Source organism: Sander lucioperca, chromosome 1 (genome assembly GCF_008315115.2).
Source record: "Sander lucioperca isolate FBNREF2018 chromosome 1, SLUC_FBN_1.2, whole genome shotgun sequence".
Classification (NCBI taxonomy): Eukaryota; Metazoa; Chordata; class Actinopteri; order Perciformes; family Percidae; genus Sander; species Sander lucioperca.
In genome coordinates this window covers 14,464,159-14,483,838 of record NC_050173.1, presented here as the reverse complement: position 1 = coordinate 14,483,838, position 19,680 = coordinate 14,464,159, and positions in this window count along the sequence as shown.

The following is a 19,680-nucleotide window of genomic DNA, read 5'->3' as shown; positions in this document are numbered from 1 at the left end:
GGAACCTTCTGGAGCTCCACTGCATACGCTGAATGCCACTGTACTGGCACTGACATGGCTCTTGAGGTCTAATTAATTGTCCAAGCCAACACTGTGCACTACTAACCTTTACAAATCATGGAATACATGGACTGAGAGACCCACCATCTTTTGCTGTACAACATATCAAGAGGGAGATGATCCGCCTCAGATCTGTGGGCCCTGATTCCTGTCCATTAGACTCATTCATATTACTGCATCAAAATGTTACTTATCATGACTGACATGTCATAATATGCACCGACTCTTCACTCCACTGTGAGCTGCTGTCTCATGTACTGAGCTTTATTTGACTGACAGTGCCACCTTGTGGGGTAGAACAAAACTGTCATAAAATAACAAAACTGTCTGAGTATTTAAAAAGAAATATTTATTTAACTTATCTCTTTATCTGTTCAGTTATGTTTAGAAATGATCAAATTCTTAACACTTAGAGGCATAGGTTATTGGAAACTGCACTCTAATACTAGTCTAGTCTAATACTTTATAGAAGTGCAATACTGAATTTATGGAATACTCGTTTAAAACATACTATTGAGTACAACAAAGTCACTAGAAAATCCTATTACAGTGAGGAAAATAAGTATTTGAACACCCTGCTATTTTGCAAGTTCTCCCACTTAGAAATCATGGAGGGGTCTGAAATTGTCATCGTAGGTGCATGTCCACTGTGAGAGACATAATCTAAAAAAAGAAATCCAGAAATCACAATGTATGATTTTTTAACTATTTATTTGTATGATACAGCTGCAAATAAGTATTTGAACACCTGAGAAAATCAATGTTAATATTTGGTACAGTAGCCTTGTTTGCAATTACAGAGGTCAAACATTTCCTGTAGTTTTTCACCAGGTTTGCACACACTGCAGGAGGGATTTTGGCCCACTCCTCCACACAGATCTTCTCTAGATCAGTCAGGTTTCTGGGCTGTCGCTGAGAAACACGGAGTTTGAGCTCCCTCCAAAGATTCTCTATTGGGTTTAGGTCTGGAGACTGGCTAGGCCACGCCAGAACCTTGATATGCTTCTTACAGAGCCACTCCTTGGTTATCCTGGCTGTGTGCTTCGGGTCATTGTCATGTTGGAAGACCCAGCCTCGACCCATCTTCAATGCTCTAACTGAGGGAAGGAGGTTGTTCCCCAAAATCTCGCAATACATGGCCCCGGTCATCCTCTCCTTAATACAGTGCAGTCGCCCTGTCCCATGTGCAGAAAACCACCCCCAAAGCATGATGCTACCACCCCCATGCTTCACAGTAGGGATGGTGTTCTTGGGATGGTACTCATCATTCTTCTTCCTCCAAACACGGTTAGTGGAATTATGACCAAAAAGTTCTATTTTGGTCTCATCTGACCACATGACTTTCTCCCATGACTCCTCTGGATCATCCAAATGGTCATTGGCAAACTTAAGACGGGCCTTGACATGTGCTGGTTTAAGCAGGGGAACCTTCCGTGCCATGCATGATTTCAAACCATGACGTCTTAGTGTATTACCAACAGTAACCTTGGAAACGGTGGTCCCAGCTCTTTTCAGGTCATTGACCAGCTCCTCCCGTGTAGTTCTGGGCTGATTTCTCACCTTTCTTAGGATCATTGAGACCCCACGAGGTGAGATCTTGCATGGAGCCCCAGTCCGAGGCAGATTGACAGTCATGTTTAGCTTCTTCCATTTTCTAATGATTGCTCCAACAGTGGACCTTTTTTCACCAAGCTGCTTGGCAATTTCCCCGTAGCCCTTTCCAGCCTTGTGGAGGTGTACAATTTTGTCTCTAGTGTCTTTGGACAGCTCTTTGGTCTTGGCCATGTTAGTAGTTGGATTCTTACTGATTGTATGGGGTGGACAGGTGTCTTTATGCAGCTAAAGACCTCAAACAGGGCATCTAATTTAGGATAATAAATGGAGTGGAGGTGGACATTTTAAAGGCAGACTAACAGGTCTTTGAGGGTCAGAATTCTAGCTGATAGACAGGTGTTCAAATACTTATTTGCAGCTGTATCATACAAATAAATAGTTAAAAAATCATGTTGTGATTTCTGGATTTTTTTTTTTAGATTATGTCTCTCACAATGGACATGCACCTACGATGACAATTTCAGACCCCTCCATGATTTCTAAGTGGGAGAACTTAGCAGGGTGTTCAAATACTTATTTTCCTCACTGTATGTTCATTATAGTAATAGCATTATATTTATTGAAAGGGCTATATTAATGTTGAATGCCCTTCGATGTATGAACTGCTTTCATAATACGCTAAGTTGTTGACCTTAAATGTTAAAGGAACACACGACTTATTGGGACTTTAGCTTATTCACCGTATCCCCCAGAGTTAGATAAGTCCATACATACCCTTCTCATCTCCGTGGGTGTTGTAACTCTGTCCGACGGCCCCACCGGTAACCTAGCCTAGCACAGATCCTGCAGGTAACAGGTTCCAACTAGCCTACTGCTCTGAATAAGTGACAAAATAACGCCAACATGTTCCTATTTACATGTTGTGATTTGTATAGTCACAGAGTGTACAAATAACAAGGTCAAATGAGACACAGCCATCTTCTAACCGTATATAAACTGGGAACTATATTCTCAGAAAGGCGAGGCATTGCTACTCTCTGGTCGGGGCATCTCAGGTGCTGCAAGCATATCACTCCGCCTAAGTAGCAGAAGTAGCACTGCTTCGCCTTTCTGAGAATATAGTTCCCAGTTTATATACGGCTACCGGTGGGGCCGTCGGACAGAGTTACAACACGCACAGAGATGAGAAGGGTATGTATGGACTTATCTAACTCTGGGGGATACGGTGAATAAGCTAAAGTCCCAATAAGTCGCCGTGTTCCTTTAAGTTTAATGTAGTCATGATTCATGTTTACAGAAAACCTTGCTTATTCTCCAAGGTCGACTTGATATGGAGGCAGGAATGTGTGAAATAGTAATTGCATAACCACTGTAATGTCGTAATCAGGGAAGTAAAGCAGTTTTAACATTCAAGCTCATCTAATCATCTAATATTTTCGGTTTCATGTTGGGCAGTGTTCAAAGAGGCATAACATCCTCATTTCTGAGCCTGATGAATGATCTAATTTTACCCTCGTAAAATCTAAAAAACCTTTAAAGCACCCTTCTCTGGCCTAAACCTCGCTTTATTAACGATACAAACACAAGCACGCTCATTTAAAATCTCTATCTGTCTCTTTATAGCGAGTCCACTGATCTTCCTCTCGCTAATTAATTTTTATTCACATCCTTAAATGACTTTATTTTTACTTTTATGGACCCAACATTTATGATGTCAGACAGACACAGCATTATCTTTAATTAGCAAAGATTATAAACATCATACCCACCATGGGGGGATTAGTTGTAGAAAATGTATCACTTTTTCATCTTACAATGGCTGAAATCTCATCATCAATATGCATGTGGGTAGATATATAGAATTCCTTTAGTAGTGTACACTGATCAAACAGCTCTTTTATAACATGCTGCAACTACTCAGTATTTTATAGTGTTTCAATGAAACATATGAAGAAAGTTAAATCCACAGACATCTTATTGGGATTGGGACCATGTTAGTAAATGGGGACAGTATTTCTCTTCTCTGAAAATATTGTTTTCTTGATCATTATAGACTGACCAAGAGCTGCAAAGCTGCTTATAACGTGTAGGTTAACCCAAATCACATTGACAGATATTTTCCGAGTTACCCCTAGTGATATCTAGCCATGCAGTAGTATTTGCAGAGGCTTTTTGAAATAAGAAAATGTCTAGTGATGTGCGCTAAGAACACATTTACATTATCCCCTTGTTCCATCTGACCTAAGCAGTCCGTACATTAGTTGATTTGGCCAGTGTCCCCTAGGTTAGAAGTCAAAACTCTATCTGTTTTTAACACATTATTAAGCGGCCAGTTTGTATCTTCAAGGGTATTTTCGTGTTGTCCCAAATGTCAAGCCGAGGGAACTACAGAGTGCTGCGGCTAGAAGACTCAGGAGATCTCAACCTTTAACATCACATTATGTGACTGTCAGTGATCTGTAAAACTACCTTTAGAATTGTACTGTTGATACATGTGTTTTTGCTCCTACAATCTGATTTGGATTTTTTTGTTTTGTTTTGTGTATGAGTTAGTTTTAGCCTTATCCTTAAGCTAGTCGTTTAGCTTTTTCAATATCTAATTCACAGCAGTTTTTAGCTTCCAATGATTTAATGTACAAAGTAGTGTAGTAGTCCATTCAGCAACCAATAGCTGTGGCTAGATGGGCAGTCAGAGGCAAAATATGACCAGACAGTTGCCAGGGTGCAACAATAGTAACAGGGAGAACATTATGAGATGGGGGGGGGGGGCACCGAACAAAACTGGAGGCAGTGAAGCAACGGGAGAGGTGAGGAGGTGTTAAGGGGGGGGGTTGTTGTTCAGACGGCTATGTCAAGGGGGGCTTACACTAATGATCTCTCAGTATCTATGTCAGCAGGGCCTGTCTCAGCAGGTAGAGGGAAACATGTCAGCTAGTGAGGCAGCAATCAGGGAGAACCCAGCAGCTACACACACCGCTGTCTGACAACCATTCCAAATCATCACATACACAGACTCACATGAGCCCACATAGACGTAAGAAAAGATGCTTCTTTAACAAATGATGACAAATTACCCTTGATACGTGTGCTATATTTTATTCGTACAATTAACCTAAACCCTGCTGACTCCCAGACCTGGAGAGCTTCCCCTGCTCCTCAGGTTGCATCTTTTTGACTTTCCATTAGAACCTCCAGCATCTGCACTGACAACCACTAAGAACCCCTCATTAGTAGCAGAGAGAGAGAGAGAGAGAGCGAGAGAGAGCAGGGCAGAGAGACACAGACAAACAGAGGCAGACACGGAGACAGCAGCACAGCAGCATATAGCCAGGGAGCTCATTTAAAATCATGTGTGATTTGGTGATGGCGGCAAAGGAGGTTAGTAGTTGTGGGGGCGCGGTTGCAGTAGGGGAGTGAGGTTGCAGGTCGGAGGCCAGGACTCCGGCCGCTAACTGCCATCACAGTAGCTCAGTGAGTGCGCATATGTATGTATTATGCATGTGACAGGCTGTCAGAGCCACCAGTCAGCCAGACTGGGCCTGCCTCGGCATGTCACTAAACACAACACTGTCTCACTGCTGAGGGGTAATTAGTAGGGATGTGGAGTAAGACGAAGGCAGGGAGGGAGAGAGGGAGATGGAAATAGACGGACATATACAGTGGAAGATGTCAAAGCTAGTGGGGAAGACAAGACTATGTAGAGCATAGTTTTAAAGGTGCCTCATGTAACCTAATTCTGTTGTGAAGTTGACACAAGGTTTTTTTTTAAACACATGTAATAGATAAGTTGTGTCTGAGATGTCACAGTTTGCTCAATTTGCAGTAATTTTTTGCTAGTGAAGTGACACTGGTTCCTGGATTGTGCCCTAAAGCAATTCATTCTTGAGTCCTGCAGGATTTGAATAGAAAAAGTCATGTACTAATGATTTACTAATGTTACAACCACTGCTGGTAGAATTGGAACATTTCTGACTCTGGTGCCCACCATTGAGAGAGTCTACAGCTAGGCTAGCGGCTCTGTGACTCTCCACTCAGACACAGTGGTGCTTTGAGCTAAATGCTAATGTCAGCATGCACATGCTGATGTTTAGCAGGTATAAAGTTGACCATGTTCACTCTCTTAGTTTAGCGTGTTAACATGCTGTAGTTTGTGCATTAGCACTAAACACTAGGGATGCACCGGATCCAGATTTTTGGGGTTTGGCTAAATACCGAATACACTGGTTAAGATTCTGCTGAATCCGAAACCGAATACCGAATCCTACTCCCATCCTCAGTCCATTAACACAGCAAACACATTAATGAAGTAAACAACATCCACAGCCTCTAAAATAGTTAAATGTAAAAACGTAATGTTGAATTCACACGCTCTTCACATCGTAGGAAAGCACATCGCTATCGCCAGATGAGTGATGTTTGGCAAATTTTCGCATATGCATATATATATATATATATATATATATATATATATATATACATACAGTACAAAACACAGTTTATTTTGGGAATAGGGCTTAGTAAAAAGGGAGAAAGGCAGCCTATTCACACAGCACCTTTAAGTAGTTCACGTAAATGCATCCAGTTACCACCATATGGTGAAAAGAGCTCTGATAAAGGAACAACACATGACGTGTATTAGGCTGCATCGGGGTCATCCTTGTGTTCCCAGGGTCCTATATTTCTAGGGTTTTCAGTTTAAAAGATTGGTAAGGGATATCTTCACTGTTCAAATTGCAAAAGAACAAAGGGAGATAGATGTTTCAAATGCAATTTTAATGATAAAATGGTAAAATAATCAGTCAGCCACTGTGGAAATCTCACAACATACATTGGACATTTGACCTATGGAAAAAAAGCTTCATGCTGATGTGACTGATATAGGGTTATGCTGTTCAAACCAAAGGCTTTTGTCTGCACCAACATGTCATCATGTTAAACCTATTAGTCTACATTATATAAGAGTCCAAGAAATACAAGCTGCACATGCCAGAATGCCATTACAGTGGACTGAGATAGATGTGAAAGGCTTATAGAAGCAAAAGCGTCATTGGCTTGAACATATTGTAAGTAAACCTTGTCTGGTTTTTGGCCTACATAAGTTCTGCACAGAAAGGATGGAAAATGAAGTCTTCATTTGGAACAGAGTAGGGGTTTTCATTTTTCTCCAATAAAAATATGTGGATTAATTGAGGAACAGATGGTCATTTTATTTTTCTCAGCTGTAGTTTGTGTTTAGTCGAACCTAGCAAATGCACAGAAGAAGCACAGGAGGCTTGTATCATGTCAATGCGCCGACAGTGTTGTCATTGCTTAGAATTCCTCATGGGGGAGACATAAACTAAGCACTATAGCTTTAAGCTATATGCTCATGGTTTGGAGTTTTTGCAGCCTTCAGGTCCGCCTTGACAATAGAATATCCAACTGTCAGTGGGGCTACTATGTCGATATGAAGGTCTAAGTTAAGTAAAATAATATAGACATATTTAAAGCCAAGATGATGGCCATAGCTTTGAGGTTAGCGACCTGTTTTATCAGTTATCATTACCATGCCATTTTCTTCACATCTGCCACAGCAGCACTCAGGTACAGCTTTATCATGATGGTGTCTCCCCCTGAGGACAGGACCCGGGCTACACAGGGCTGGCCTCGCTAAGAGCATGCTGCTGGCAACAAGTTGTGATGGATGAGCCATGTAAAATGACTAACACAAGACCGGCCTCTAGAGGGGTGTAAATTCTAAATCAGCTGGCACATATGCAACTGTGTGTCTCTTAGTGTGTGCTTGAACACTGCGGAAGCAAGCTAAACTGAATTCGGTTAAATTTATATTTGTGAGTATCTTTATATGTGTGTATATCTGGGTTTACAGTATATACATAAGACACATTTGTCTTTTTTTGTAAATATTAAATACAATAATTCTTAACTGTACCTGCAAAATCAATTTTCTTAATAAAATTATCTATTCGTGTCAATCTGGTCTTACAGGACTTTTTATGCATTTCCAGTATTTGGTTTAATATTTTACTTCTGTGCAGATGTTTTTCATGGTTTTACACAGTGCATATCACTGCGTGTGTGTTATAGTTTACGCCTGTTAAATAAAAAGGCAACAATTTAAATTGTAAGATGATATAAGTTTCTCATTCAAAGAGTTGGATGAGCTTTTATTATCTAAATTAGAAGTCTCCAGAGTAGTTTTTTGTTTGACTTAGAAAATGACGGTGAGCCAGAAAGCTTTATAATTTTTAAAATCGTCTTTAATTGTGGTGCATGCATGTCAGTTACTATTAAGGAAATGAAAATCATTCTAGATTTGTTTTCCACATCAGTGGAGTACTACCCACTCCATCCTCAGCATGCTTTGAAACATCTACTACATGACTGACACACATCATAGTCAGTGGAGAGCCAGTAAAGCTATGCCAGGTATGTCTGTTTCTTTGTGTTATCAGTGCGCGCGCGCACACACACACACACACACACACACACACACACACACACACACACACACACACACACACACACACACACACACACACACACACACACAGACCAATCCATCTCAGCCCCTTACAACCAAAGCGTTCAGACAGAGCCAGACAGTCTGCTATCTCTATTAAGCTGGATCCCAGAAGAGTCTTTTCCTGCTGCCAGACCTGGAGCACAGCTGATCCCCGAAGGCCATCAATCTGAGCAGATCTGCTGCTGGAGCTCAGGCTGGAGTGCAACAAGTCTCCTCATATTCCCCCCACCTTTTCTGCGGACATGTAGGCGAATAGAGGTGTACACAGTGTTAACATGCTGAATGTTCTTCATGTTATCTACACATTTACTGTACCCACACCCCGTTTGTGCACTCACATGCAAATATGTTTAAATAAAACAACAGTCAAATGTATTGTAATATTAGCTGCCAATGTCAATAAAGGCTTGGCTTGGTGTTTTTATGATTAGCAATCCCAGACATGCACTGGTAAGGAAGCTGTTTGCAAGATGAAACTCAGAGACACAGTAACTAAAATAAAATGTTATTATCTATTCTATTGTTCGTATATTAAGTGCACTACATTACCCTTATATAGTAAGTAAATATTTGCTCCTGAGAATACAGAGAAACAAGAAAACCATGGTCATATTTATATATTATATATTTAAAAATAGGTTTATTCAGACTAAAACTATGCCTCTATGTGGCCACTAGGTGATAGCGATGTCCCACAACTGGGTTACTATAAACAGTTTCCAATGTTAGGGTTCAGCACCAGCAGTATAATCAAAAATCAATTATTTATTTAGGAAAAAAAACTTCTATTTCCAACATTTTTGAAGTTCTTGCTTTAAGATATTCCTACAGTAACTACGAGTGGGTAAACCTCAAAGAAAAATGTAAAATGTTTATGGTTACCCTACACTACATCCCTGACTAAGAGACGCTAATGAGAACAAAACAAAAATACTGTACAAAGATACAGTCGGTCATAGGTACCATTCATCATTTCCTCAAAATGTGAATCATTACCCTTCTTGCCAAAACCTACTCATCCCTTCAGCTTGTTTTCTCTCTCTCCTCCTCTCAAACCATCTGTGGAAAATTGAGTTACTTGCCATTTGGAGGAGTGACATGCTAGGTGGCCAGTGTATTACATGTTGCATGCACAGTGCCTTTAAGTGACAGATGAGAGGAGAGATGTGGACACCAGGCAGGGCGGCTGTAACTACTGTGATTGAACACAATCTGGGCTGATCCTAGATAAGCACTGGGTGTGCACCATTAACGGCTGGCCCACACTGGGTACATGCAGTTTCTACACTGGGAAGTAAGATATTTTGGTATTGAACGTGAAACCGTTTTTAATACAAAAACAGACCATTTCCATTTCTGGAGGATATTATATATCTGTTTTTCATACTTGCAATTTGATCTATACGTTAAATTGTGAGAATACACAAACATCACTACAGGATTCATTGTGGAACTTAACTTGAATGTATTTTTTGCAGCCCTTCCTTTACAACCATGTGAACGCATGTACATGACAGTGATTTATGAGAGTACACATCAGATTATGATTACAGATTACGTTCCCATACAACTAAACTGCATTCTTAATTACATTTCGACGGAATAGTATTTTCTCCTGGATTACGCTTGTTTTTGACGTATCACAAATACTTTTCTAATCAAAGTCCGTGTAGAGTCCTAATAGGGAAGAGGTCCAGGTGGATGGATGGGGGATCGCTGTTTGTATCACATGCATGTAAAAACCAAAAGTAAATGTTGACATTTATATTAAGTTTATAATAAGTATGTTACGTAGGCCTAATTTACGTACATACATAACTTAACTTACGTAACAAACATTCTTAATTCAACCCAAACCAAATCCCTCCTTTCGGCCAGATGTCCGTTACCTTCTGCTTTCTTTGTTTTGGCATTTTAAACTCCACAGATCTCTACAAGGGGAAAACCAGACAGCTAGCTAGACTATCTGTCCAATCTGAGTTTTCTGTTGCACGACTAAAACAACCTTTGAACATACACATTTTCCACTAAAACAAGTTCCTTCCCGAGGCTATTTTGCAGAGGCATCATTGCTCCGTGCGCTGCTTGACGCTGCCCAAGACGATTGTGATTGGTTTAAAGTAGGGATGCACCAATCCGACTTTTTCAGTCCCGATACCGATGCCTGGGCTTTGTGTATCTGTCGATACCCGATACCGATCCGATACCGTTGTTGAATTAATAATAAATTGTATACCTTCCACCTTATACCTTCCTTCCACCATGTGGAAGAGACTAAAGGCACCAGACTTTCCTAACTAAACATTACTTTCCTAACGAAGACAAAATAACAGATGTAATGTATTGAATTCTTATTTATTTGTACACTCAACTCTTCGAGCATGCGACACACGTGTGACAGAGGGGAAAAAAACTAACAAAACTGGATCGGCCCGTGGATCTGTTAATTTTTCCGATCCCCGATCCAGCTATTTTGTCAAAATCGGGACTGATATCCGATCTTAATATCGGATCGGTGCACCCCTAGTTTAAAGAAATACCAATAAACCAGAGCACATTTTTCTCCCATCCCGGAATGCTGTGTGGACTAGCCAGACCTTCCTCCGCAGCACTGTTGAGAAAGGTCTGGCAATGCGAGACTAGGTCTCAAGCAAAAAGTCAGCATCCTCACCAGTTGAAGGCTCATGTACAAAGACATTAAAGTCAAGGAACAGCATTATTTTTGTACTGCACATCAGAGCTAGTTAGCCCTTACAGTGTGATAAGGACAAATATAAGATCAGACAGTTAATTTGTTATAACCCTGTTTGGATGCTTATCTTACAGAAATACATTCATTATATCATAATTTATGAGGCTTTATTGTTGGTATTTTCAAACTGTATGTTTTCAGTATTACAAAAGAGAAGACTTTGAGGATGAAGATCAATGCGTTAGGCTAATATAACGCTATCTTGAGCAACAATTGGGCTGGGATTGAGTGTCAACCAACCCAAACCAAACTATTGTCTGAAATATCGTTGTATGCTGTACCAAGCCTGTTGGAAACCATTGGAACCATGGACAATGTGTTCACAAATCACACACTACTGCAGACAAATGGTCTGACCACTCCTGAAAACTAATCGTATCTGTGTTCCGGATCACCCTTGTCAAAGAAATCAGTTTGACTGGCTGAAGTAAGTTCTATGTGTGTGTGATAAAAAATATAGTTTATCGTCACAAAACTGGTTATGGTCATTTGCTGTGTATGGTACTAACAAAGGCGCCTGTGTTTGCAAATTTTTTAGGCAGGTGTTAATGTAGTTGGATGCTATAAGAGGCATACAGCTAGGTACACACACACACACACACACACACACACACACCTGGTTCAATATTGTCAACCTCACATGCACTGCATGCTGGTGACTAAATGGAAACACTGTGGGAGATACTGCAGAGCCGAGTGCTGAGACCCCCAGCACAGACTTGACGTCCACATAAATTACTGGTGAAATGTTCCTTTAACATAAAAGATGTCACTTGGATTGTATTATGTCTCATCTGTGACAGGCACATCACAGTGGTAATGTAAAAGGTCAGAAATATGATCACATAAACAACTACACGGCTGGTAAACTAAGAGCTCTCATCCATCACTTCCAGTCCAAATGCAATCAATCACAGCCGAGCCACATCATTATAATGGGGCAGCAGTTTTGGATAGGCGAGGATGCTATCCATCAGGTTGAAGGTAATGTGACACTTACAACATTTGCAGACTGGCTGAGAGGACTGAGTCAAAGGAAGTGCTCTGTCCTTTGAAATAACACCTTCAACAGGCTAATAATGATGAAAATGGGCTATCATTAAATTGTCCAGCCCAGTGCCCTAAACTTTAATCGAAAGTAGTCTTGGCACTACATTAAATAATGTATAAAGGATTAGGTCATTTTACTTGAATGTGATGCAGATTACTTTGTTTTAATTACTTTCTTGAATTAAAGTCCTTTTAATTCTGGGGATCTCTTTAACTTAGTCACTTTATGGTCTTTTTTAGAGAACATTTCTGAATCTAGATTATTTACTTTTTTGGTGAAATATCTAGAAAACGTGCTTTTATGGTACTGATAACTTTTTTCAACTCTTTTGCAAAACCCTATAGCTTGATGTGTGTTCCTGTGTTTAAAGCACACTGAGTCAATTTATCCTTATAGTTTCCTATAAGGCCGGAAAGAGAAGGGATGGGTGGTGGCCTGCTGGTCTGGCCTTTTCTAAAACCCAAGGCTACTTTCCCTCGGTCCACAAAACAACTCTTGACAGGCCTAGGTGGTATTTTATTATTTCAGTTCATTCTGTCTATTCAGACTCTATAATTACTCCTTGCATGTCATTTAACTCTGCCTTTTTTTTCAAATTACATGTCTGACCCTCTCTCGGGGATAGTATTTCCCTGCCATGTATTTTAACATACTCTATTTTAAACCCTCTCTCTGTTATTATTTTTCATTTTGGGTTTTTCCTTTAATCATTGTGCTATGATCTTGCTTTTGGTATTTTGTCTGGAACTGAAAGCTAAAATGTTGAAAATATGAGGCAGGGTTAGTGCATGTTGAGTCATCCCAAACCTGATAAAAAAAAAAAACAGTGACATGATTTGCAGGAGGGCAACAGATTTGTGTTTGTTTGTGTCTGCATTTGGATTGAAAGGACTGTTTGTCATCCCAAATACAACACAATGCATTTGAAAAAGAGCTGTCAGTTACCACACCATGATTAACACATTCCTGTCATGATGTATATATACAGACTGGAGCAATTGCTGCACTCATTCATCTCAATTAAAGAAGTGGTTTCAAAACTCAATCAGTACACACTAAAAACTCGACTCCCTACGTTGTGACTACACACAATCAAATTGTGGGACCAGCAGAGATGTCATTTTCCAAGAGAGTTCCTCCTCTAATTTTAAACCAAAACATCACAATATTGGACTGATGCCTGTCTAAAAGAGAGGCAGAGAAAGAGTGAGCGACAGGCCTTTCAGGGCCTTTGTTTATGTGATCATTACAGGCACGATTCCCACAAATGTGGATGGGAGCCCTTTGTAAACAGGGCTTGAGAGAAGCTGCTGTTCATCTGCCAATCTAAATACAACAAGGGCCCGCGGTAGGCTTCACCGCCATCTCTAATTCTGGCTTTCGCTTTGGCGGAGAGCGGGACCACGGATCCAGGCCACACCGCTGCATGCAGCCAGCGAGGGAGGAACATTTCTGTAACTGCCGAAAGATGTCAACCGCACGTATGGATACGCACTTTACACCACACACATCAACACACAGATGAACACTGGATAATACAAAACTATAATGCAATAATGATCCAAACCAGGTCCAAAAAGGAAGACAGGCCATGTCAAAATCCTCACAAACAGGCAACAGGAGGATTTTTAGGACATTTATCATTAAGTCAAGTGATGTCGCAGAGAAATGTGTCTATTAGATTTATTTGTTTCAACATGTGACAGTATACAAAGACCCACACAAGTTCCAAATAAGCAAGACCTGAGACAATTAGGTTGATGGCAACAGAAAAGTGGTCTAGAGACTTTGCTCATCAGGTCCGTGTTTGTCCCAGTTACCTTAAAGAGTAACTACCGTTTTTTTCAACCTGGACCCTATTTTCCTATGTTTTTGTGTCTAAGTGACTGATGGGAACAACAATCTTTGAAATTGGTCCCGCCCATGTCTGGGTTGGCTCAGTGGGTAGAGCAGGTGCACGTATACTTGGAGGTTTATGCTTCGACGCAGAGGTCCAGGGTTTGAAGCCGACCTGTGACGATTTCCTGCATGTCTTCCCCCTCTCTCTCCCCTTTCTCACCTAGCTGTGCTGTCAAATAAAGGTGGGAAAGCCCAAAAAATAATCTTTAAAAAAGGAAATTGGTCCACTCCAGATCGCTACAGCGGCAGAACAAGCTACAATGTAAGTTAATAGGGCAATTTTCCAGCTTGTATTTACCTTCAGAAAAGTGCTCTTTTTGCCACTGACAGGCTCAGATTAATATTCTAAGTGTGTAACTGTATGTCAGTGATCTGGCAAGTGTCATATTTCACAAGAAAGCTGATAATTAATAACCAACGTGTCACCTACAGGTGTGAACACATTGACTTTGTCACAAACAACACTAGGGGGAGCCAAGCCATAACAGGAAATCCCAACAAATCCCCCTTAAAATCCCTAAATGAAAGTTTCACTCCCAAGTGAACTTAATTTATAAAAGGACAGTTCTCGTCTTTCTATCTCTTGTTAGGGATGCCATTGATGTGTGACTTGTCCTTGTCTATCAGTATGCACTTTTAACGCAGCCTTGTTGTTAAAGTTGGAGGTAAACTTGGGTAATGGAGTCCCTGTTCATTAGGCCTGTGGAGTGAACTGGTGACAGGCTAATGAGAAAGGTGCCATTGACAGACCAAGGCTGGCGGTGTAATAATTGGCCAAAGCTAAAAAAAAAAAAAAAAGGTTCACTGAAGAACAAGGAGTTAAAATGGACAGAAGCTCTGAGCCTTCCAACTTTCCCCACTTAGCCGTATTTCGCTGTGTTTTCCACAGATTTCTTGGTTGAGTGGCCACACATAAATTGATACAAATCCATAATCCTGATTCAGGCTTAAATTTGTCTCTGCCTCCTGCTTTTCCTCACAGGAGTGTGTTGAGTATTGATCCGAGTCTGAATAATTGAGAAGCTTAAGCTAAGCAAGCATGTGAGGGAAATGGTACTGAATAGTACATCCCAAAATTGGGCATTAGATTTGAAGTGCAAAGAGCTGCAGTGTAAGTCAACAATTAATTGGGCCTTTCGTTTTTGTAATTGCACAGCAGTTTCTTTTTTAGGAAGTTTTGTAGGCGTACTTGTACACTGAAGTCATTTGGCAACAACTGGCTGTATTTTAGGTCAGATCTAGTGCTTCTACAACGCAGGGAAGTTTGTCAGTTTTCAGCTCAGTAAGCTCAAATCCTGAATGTTTGTCATTATGAAACATTTTAAAGAAGCTAATGTAATGCACAGGACAACTGACTCAGTCCACTTTCCCAGGCTCCCGCCCTCCACTGCTCCTAAAGGGACTTATTAAAATCCATATTTTTCCACCAGACCATGCAAACGATTTAGGAAACAGTGTGCACCTGGTGCTGCAACTGTTGCTAGGGATGGTTGTTATGTTCCCGAATTAGTTGACTTCACTAGAAATTTGCGTGGAAACCCGTTGCCTTAAACCGTTTAAGTTATGAACAGGTCAAGTTGTATCAACACAGACTGGTAAGTTGATGCAGTAGACAAATCAAGTTTACATCACTACTTTTGCTGAAATATAATAAATATGGAACATTAGGCAATACTTTACAAAGCTATAGAAAGAAATCAGTTATATATATTTTTGACTTTAAAACAGAAAGGATGACAATGCATAGATTGTAATTTCCCACATGCTCTACAAGGATTTAAGTAGTCATACTACACCTCACTGCCCAGTCCCCATCAGTCCCCACCCAGGTCTCGGTCATGGTGCAACAACAAATGGAGATAACATGAACACTAAATCCACCATACAAATCTAAAACCTAGGTAACATAAATGCACACCCAAAACATTAACAGAACATTTTTAAATTAGACTTTAACTAGGACAGAAACCGTTCAGCACATTTTTTTCCCCATGAGCCTTTGCACCGCTTCAGCGCAGAACAGTTCAAATGACCCCACCCCTCCCATACAGAAACTTAACATCCTTAGTTATCTCTGCTTAATATGATCTGTGCACTGCATACTTAAGCTGATTATGAAACTAAATATGGGTTTAGAATGTAAAGCACTGAGACTACATGTTTGGACTGTGACTCTCACAATTTTTATTCATTTAAGTTTTGACATCAATCACAGCTGCCAACTGCAACCAGAACCTCCCATGGCCTTTTAATATGTGAAACATCTGCCAAAACAGACATCTGATACTGTATGTAGCAGTTGGTGCATTGTAGTGGTAGAGAAGTTTTCTGTAAATGTGATACTGGGATTTATTCTGGATTAGTTTAACAAAATGGCCAGACCAATTTCTCAAACTCCACAAATGACTCATTACATTAGAAATATTAGTAAGTAAGTGAATCGCAAAGTATTAAATAGGTACTTTCAAAAGGGTTTCACCACCAGTAACATCTTGTCTTGCTTCATTTTTTTTAAATGTCATTCATTTAGCAGTCAAAAATTAATATTAAAGTATTAAGAGCATTGTATGGTTTTTATCAACTAGGTTTTGCTTTAAAAAAAAAAAACAACAACCTGAGATCATATTAATTTTATATGATTTGTTTGTTTTAGCCTTTTACATATTTAATTCTTACAAATATTGTATTTCTTGTATTTCTGTTTCTGTTTCGGTTCAATATATGTGTGAGCAGACATTAAAAGTAGTTTTAATATAATTTTTATGGCAGGCATTTAACCAGTTCAGGGACTAATTACACCGTGTGTTACGACTACTCCGTACGTTACTCCTACTCTGTATGTCACTCCGTGCATTACTCCATAAGTTACTCTGTTTTTGCAGAGGCCCCGTTGATGAATGAAGAATAATATCACTGAATATCTGTGGAAGACAGCGAAACTAAGGTATAAAGGGGCTTCCACTGCTGGTTACCCCTAATCCTGCTGTACAGGCTTCAGCCTCCTTTGATTCAGGGTGACCTGGGTGTTCATGAATTGAATTTTCTGACTGCAATCGTACACCGTGACAGTAAAATAAGTGCAATGTTTTCTTCCTAGCAGAAGCTTACACCACTCCTGTCACGCATACAGTATACTCTTTACACCCATCTGCAGTGTGTCTCCTGCTTCTCCAATATCTCTCACTCTCTTCTTTGCTCTCTCTCCACATGTCACTGAGCCACAGTGGAGAAGACAGGCGTGGAACAGACCGGCAGCTGATGATGAAATATGACCCGGTGATTTGTCGATTGTCTGCTGTTAAAGATGTTAGCCAAAGAGAGTCCTCAGACATGTAGCGGGAAGTTGTAACAGATGGGAGAGGATTCTTTGCTTTGCCTTGTCTTTTTTTTTTCCCCCACATTGCATAACTTCCACTTGTATGATACACAGAGGCTTAAGTTTCTGTGTATGGGAGGCAGACATGTTGAAGAGCATTTGATGTACAGAAAGACACACTGTTCATGTAAACCGTGGAAGAAAATGTTTCATGTGTTAATTGGAACAGCATGCTTTTAGCAGTATTTCAAGTAGCAGTGTGGTCATCAGGTCATGAAAATAAATGCCTCTCTCTATTATTTGTTGATATATAACACAACCAATTTTACATTTGCTGTTTTAAATATCCTCTAACATAAATAATATTCTTTGCAGCAGTATCGACGGTATTTTTTGTAAGACAACAAAAAAAAAAGTTCTGGTAGTAAGTATGAACAGTGATAGCTTCAATGACGTCTATGTGTATGACTGGTAAGCAGAGACTTGTGGATTCAATGAGCCTAATGTGTGATCATGTTAGTCCCTATAGTAGCCATTTCATTGTAGTGATACCATTTTTTACTCACTGTAAAAATGATCTATTGTGACCTCTAGGATAATCACAGCCTCATGAAGCTTTCTGAAACTGTTTGTGTCCTAATGTGGTATTTTGGAGAGATTCTTTTATACATTTTCTTTTACCAATTCTTGAATGGTCAAACGTGATTACATTTTGCACCAAATCTGTGTAACAAATAGAATCAACCCACAAGTTGCTGCAACAATTTATGAGACATAATTGAGCATGAGAAAAAGTTAGCCTAACCAAAACACAATGTTTATTGATTTATGACTAGAAATATTTGACACACCGCATTAAGCTGCATTAACAATTAATCTATAAGTGCACAGTGCCCCTAAAAAAGTCTATGGTGGGTCTTCAAGGGTTAATACAGGTTTGAAAATATTATAGAACTGTACACACTTTGATCGGCAAGTAGCATCTGAAAAGTGCCGATTAAAAATTGCCTATTAATCAAAGGTGTCACCAAAATCATGAAAAGTAATAATCAGACTACAGCCTCTATTATAGTATGTAGATATTATCCAGCACAAATGCAGCTTGACTCTTTCAAGAAAAGCCCCATACTCAACCAATACGTACATTTACATCTTAATATTGTCAATTATAGCACATTTTTCCTGATGAAGTAAAATAAAGTCAGGAGCAGATGCCATCAGATGGTATGACACTTTCAAAAGATTTTTCAACCCTCAACCATGCCTCCAGTTGACAGGAGTAGGAGTCAGGAGTAGTGGCCAAATAATGCCTTCCAGCTACCCTCAGCTATCAGAATCTTTACCCTAGTCCATACATTCATTATAACTGTAATTAAGAGAGGAAGGTTTGTGGAAAATCAACTATACCGCATAGACTGTCCACTCTTTTGAAAAGTCAACAGTGACCAGTAGTGATGCCAAACAGAGGTTTCTGTTTTAATTCATGTGGAGACGGAAAAAAAAAATTCCGTTATCCTTATAGATCTTTGTAGGAGCCTTTTTGGTCATTTGTTATTCATTAATTTAGTGCTGACATGGAAGTCAGTGAGGTGGAGAGAATGAAACAAGGACAGGCTTGTGTGTGTGTTTCAATCCAGACTCAAGACCTGAGTCGAGATGGCAGAGAATTGGCAGATGAATTTCTCTGCTATGCTCCATTTACTCCGCTTTGCTCTGTTCTCTTACTCTGCGTCATTCCAGGTGATGTAAACTGGCATGTTTCCCCCAGTTGACAAAAAGTGGGCATGCACCTGGATATTGGAGGATGGTGACTCCATGCTTTTCAGGATAAATGTCATGATTTCATTCTGCGTAGTACTATGGAATTAAAGGCATTTAAAAAAGCACATAATTATTTATAAACTGTGACCACATTTGCTCTAAACTGACTTAAAGGACAATTCTGGCGCAAAATGAACCTAGGGGTTAATAACATATGGGTACCAAGTCGACCGTTCTCTGGGATATGTTTTCATGCTAATCGAATGTGACCAGTTTTACCAGTACTGTCTTTATAAACTATGTTTTTAATAAACTGTCTGTACACTTACAAAGTTCTCAATGCTTGTCAGCTTTGTCACTACAAATCAATACATTTGTGTTCAGTACAGTACAGAAAGGTTTTTTTGTTGAAGCCTGGTAAGCTATTGTTATTCTGGTCTTTCTTTCTGAATTATGATAACATGAAATATGCATTAGTAATTACATTTGCATAACAACATTGGGTAGCAATGTAAAAAGTAATGTGATGCATCCCTTACTCCCACAGCCCTATCAGATGAGCTGAAGAACCACTTTAACGTCATGTTCACCATGTGTTGAATTAAACTGATTCTAAAGTGGATCTTATTTAACACCATTAAGTATATAAAATAATATATATATATAATAAGAATATTGTTACAATACTGTTTAACCATGCTAGCAGTGTGACTCTGGGGATGGCCAATGTCGGTCTGTTGGTCAGTCCACCACTTTGGGCC